Source organism: Schistocerca americana, chromosome 3 (genome assembly GCF_021461395.2).
Source record: "Schistocerca americana isolate TAMUIC-IGC-003095 chromosome 3, iqSchAmer2.1, whole genome shotgun sequence".
NCBI lineage: Eukaryota > Metazoa > Arthropoda > Insecta > Orthoptera > Acrididae > Schistocerca > Schistocerca americana.
In genome coordinates this window covers 671,517,079-671,521,992 of record NC_060121.1, presented here as the reverse complement: position 1 = coordinate 671,521,992, position 4,914 = coordinate 671,517,079, and the positions used below count along the sequence as shown (strand labels likewise).

The following is a 4,914-nucleotide window of genomic DNA, read 5'->3' as shown; positions in this document are numbered from 1 at the left end:
ACTTCTGCAACCTATATCCTTCTGAATTTGTTAAGTGTATTGGTCTGCCTCTACGAGTATTACTCTCCGCTTTTCGCTCCAATACTAAGTTGGTGATTCCTTGATGCCTGAGAACGTGTTCTGCCAACCGGTCCCTTCTTAATTCACACTTTATGCGACTTATATTGACAATTGCAAAATCTAAATGTGAAAGAGAGTTCTTTACGGCTAATGTTACAAATATACTATGAAATACTGTTAATGATTTCTTTTAGAAAATGTCAACATTGTTCTGTTCATTCAGTCTATGTTTACTCAATTAGTTAAAGATTCTGTTTTATTGGATGTGAAAGAAAGACACAGGGTAGTTGATAAACTCTGACGCTAAGAAACGGCTCAGTTTGTGCGGTACCAGATTGAAGGCAACTCTTTCCTGCAGCTGGGATGCTGCCATTTTTTATATCGCTGGACCACAGCAAAATGGCAGATACTACTCGTATTTCGCCAACTAGAAAATTAACCACCCAAAACTTAAATTAAATCTCCCTGGCGGCTCTGCTGTTGATCTCTATCGCGAAGTAATCACTTTAAAACTTTAAAATTGTTTCTGATTAGGATACGGAAGTGCCTTATGTTGGGGGAGATGGTTGTGTGTGGAGAGGAATGCGCGCACGCACCCACTCCGTCTTCAGGCCACAAGTGGCCCATCAGGACCATCCGACCGCCATGTCATCCTCAGCTGAGGATGCGGATAGGAGGGGCGTGTGGTCAGCACACCGCTCTCCCGGTCGTTATGATGGTTTTCTTTGACCGGAGTCGCTACTAGCCGGTCGAGTAGCTCCTCAATTGGCATCACGAGGCTGAGTGCACCCCTGGAGAGGAATGGGGAGGGGCTACATCGCGGACACAAGTTTATAATCTGAAGAGCGAAGTCAGTATGACTACACGCTTAAATGGCGAATCATCTATTTTATTAATTTTAAATTAAAATGTTTCCAGTCTCAGCCCTTACACTGTTAAAGCTCACTTACGAAACTATTTTCAGTTGTTCATACGACCAATAACAATTTCGACTCGACTCGCATCACAGTCCACAGAGAAGGCAAACGTCAGAGTTTCTTTTCTACCTAAATTAAGATGGAAAACAACTTGGCACGCAGCTTGAAGAAATGGCAGAGTGTTTGCGTCCTCTTAATGAGACTGCTTCGGCTATTAGATTGTTCTAAATATGGTCTGTTTTTTTTTTTTTTATTTCCGACTTCTTCTGCGATGATGAAATAAATCTTCTTTCTTGGAATCCTTGGTTCTTCTTTTCCTTCTCTTCTTCAGTGTCTTCACCACTTATTCCATCCTCTTCTGCGTTGATTCTCGTAATAATATCGTCTTCTAGAAATCTTGATAAGTTAATGCAACAACAGTGAAACCACCGCCCAATAGATGTTTGGCCATCATACTCATTACTCGTGTTTGATTAATCTACCAAGTCCTGTACGAGTTAGGCGCACTACGAATGTAGTGGTGTGGACATGTTGGGAATGTGCGTGTCACGGGGAGCGTACAAGGGATAAGTCCCTGCTGGCGCACTATTCTCTGTGCCCTCGATGGCTCAGATGGATAGAGCGTCTGCCCTGTAAGCAGGAGATCCCCCCGGGTTCGAGTCCCGATCGGGGCACACATTTTCAACATGTCCCCAATGAAGTATATCAACGCCTGGTTGCATCTAGGGTGTCCATTTAATTATCATTTCATTCTAGCAAAGCTGCATGGTCATCTACGGTAACTGTTCTTTCGGGAACAGATACTACCGTCATATCTTAGTTGTGTTATTTAATTGTGCCCATCACAGGCAGTTATATTTTGTGCTAATTTACTGATTTTAATATAAGAATAACCAACTTAATCTATGAGCCCTTCCACTCCCCCATGACTCTGTTACACGATGGTTGCAGAGTTTCGTTGATTTTGATTATGTGGGATACTGTTCTTTAGTAGACTAAACTGTTTTGAAACACTCATAACGGTGGAAAAATTTCTTTGTTTCAGGACGGGTGACAGAGAGGTGTCTAGAGTCTGTCACCTCCCTAACAAGAAATTGCAGCACGAACTTAGAATCGGGGTGTGTGAGCCCTTTGGGAGGGAAGCTGACAAATTGCAGAAGTTGAAAGAATTATTACACTACGCTGTTGTCATAAGATCAAAGAATCAGAATGATGTGAGTGAGTCCATCATCACTAATCAATCAGCTTTAGCTGAAATAGCATAGGCTGTCTTTTTTTTTTAGGTAGGTGCACACTCCTGCACTCACATGAGGCGTTTGAAGGCTCAAATAACACTTTATTCGAATAGGAACAAGGTTCTTCTCTCTCAGAAAGTATAGATGGTAAGTCTGCTTCAAATATAGGGTATAAATTAGCAGTGAAGTGCTTGGGAAGCTACTGGAGAGGAAACTAAATATGGTGGTCAGATGGGTAGGAGAGCTGTTGACGGGCAGAAAGAGGTCACGGCGGTCCGAAAGTGCGGTGGTGTGTTTACTAAGTTATCATATCCTTTACGTGGCTTTTTACAAGAGAGTAGGAAACCTTAGTGCAGATACAGTACTTGCTATGTTTGCTTGTAGATTTATATAAAAATATGAAAATTGTGGCTTGGGACAACAGTCTTATAAGAGAACAGCGCAGTTAGTGAATTATGTTAGTAGAGGAAAGGTAATGTCCTATAGCCTCAATGAATTCTGGAGGTGTTTGTGAAATGAATTGATAACGCTTTGGGCGCTGCAGAAATTAGTGCAAAAACACTATTGGCAGGTGCTCCAAATGGTAGAGTCGTTAGCGGAGTGTGTATGAAATATCAGGCACACAGTAAATTTCCTAAATTTGTCTGGATCGCAGTCATTTGAGGATTTACTAAGTGTGTTACGTCTGACTGACTCTCTGCAGGTATGTGAACATGAAGCAAAAGGCAGAGACAGGGATTTGAAAGCTGATGGTGCCAAAGGAAAGAGGGCAAGGCTACCTTACAGATTATAGGATGTCGCTTAAGTGTATTAAGTGTAGGAGTCACGGTCATTTTAAACGTGGTTGCTCAGACATCCAGCCAAAGAGCAGGGAGGATTCAGACACTGTAGAGTTGAAGACTAAGGTCAAGGTTAGATTGAGTAGGCCCATTGTATGCAGTGGGATAGTGACTTCGTCTATTGTTCCTGTTCAATTTATTTGTCTTACAGTGAATGAAGAACCAGGTTGAGTCCTACCTGACGTGGGTAGCTCGTTACCACTAATTAGTGAGAAATGCTACCACAAGTTCCAATCGTTGTGTCGTTTTGCCCCATTGGCTATTGCACTCGAAAATTGTATGGTTGCCAACTCTGGTAAGCTGTGTGTGTTGAGATTTATCATGAAGGTGAGGATCCAGGATTTCACTCAGAAATTTATGGTTAAGGTGGCGCATCAATAAGCAGTTTCTGCGATTCTTGGGCCTAATTTTATCTAACACGTGGGACCTATAACCAACTGGAGAGGTGTGGATGCTCTTTTGAATTTGGTAAGCATTCTAGTGAAGTACGGTGTCAGCTGATGGGTTCAGAGAATCAGATAAACAAGAGCCTGATAATTTTAGCCATATAGCCACCGAGGAAACTGAAGAGTTGTGGCGGTTATGTCAGTCATATCCGTATCTCGTCATTGATGTTTCGGGGATCGCTAAATATGGCGAGTATAAGGCTGAGCTTACCAACAGTAATTTGGTCAGGCAGCCACTACAACCACTATAGCTGCTCTCCGACGATGAAACAACTCAAGGTGGTCATCGATGAATTGCTTAAGGACGGAATCATTAGACCCTTCCTTTCTTGACATTCGTCACCCATACTTTTGGTTCCAAATGGAGATGGGTGAATTCGGCCTGTCGTAGATTATCATCCACTGAACAAAAAGTTTCGGAAGGATGAATTCTTCGCTACCAGGCCTATTATCAGATTTGCAAGCCAGTTACAGTGTTTGCGATCCATTGGAAACTGTATGAATTTAACTGTGTTCCATTCGATCTCCCAACCAGAGTATCGGCACTTTGCAGCCATGTAGATAATATTTTTTTCGAATATAAATTTTAAATTTGTCTATGACTACTTAGATGTCTTAGTTACCTTTAGCAAGATTTTCTCTGAGCGTGTTCGGCACAGCAGTTGAGGAGGTTTTGTGGCGGGTAACAAAGGTAGGGCTCATGATTAAGTCATCCAAGGTATAATTTTCTCAGCTACATATGTCATTTTTGGGACCTGAAGTTTCTTCCCAGTGTATTTATGTTGATCTGAGCCGCAACTGTCCAGCACCTAGGATTTAAAAAGCTGTGGCAAGCTTCATCAGGATGATGAATTTCTTTCGGAAGTTCATATCTAACTTGGCCCAAATTGTATGTCCATTGAATGAGTTGAGAAAGAATGGGAGAAAATTGAAATAGGATCCTTCCCAACAAGCTGTCTTTTAGGGTGTTAGTAATAAGCCCCTTACTGGCAACCCCAGCTTGTTGAGGTATTTATTGTTCTTTACACGAACACCTATCAGGGGGCAGGCCGATAGGTTATGCCTCACTTAGTTTGTCAAGGTTAGAAGCAAAATATTCCGTTTACAAACCAGAAGCATTTACCATGCTGTCCGGTCTTAAGATATTCTGTGCATAACTCGAGCATCATCCATTACTCTTGAAACCGATAAACAGGCCCAGAGTTGGGTGCTAGGAAGATCAAGGCTTATGGGGCCCATTGCCGGATGGACAATTTGGATTTCAACCTTCCAGTTTGTTATTTCTGACGGATTTAGTAGTATATTTGGGGCAGAGTACAACGAACAGACTAGTTTTCAGCCAATTCTAGGAAGCTGTCAGCGGGAAACAGAGTTCATTAGTGCGATAGCCACCCATACGCTGATGTTTTTTAAGGAC

General features: G+C 42.2%; 1 non-coding gene across 1 annotated transcript; it reads left to right on the top strand.

Annotated features, from left to right (window-relative positions):
- Positions 1–1,573: 1,573 nt before the first annotated feature.
- Trnat-ugu lies at positions 1,574–1,651 on the top strand. Its single transcript has one exon. It is a non-coding gene; the product is annotated as a tRNA-Thr (tRNA).
- Positions 1,652–4,914: the final 3,263 nt, after the last annotated feature.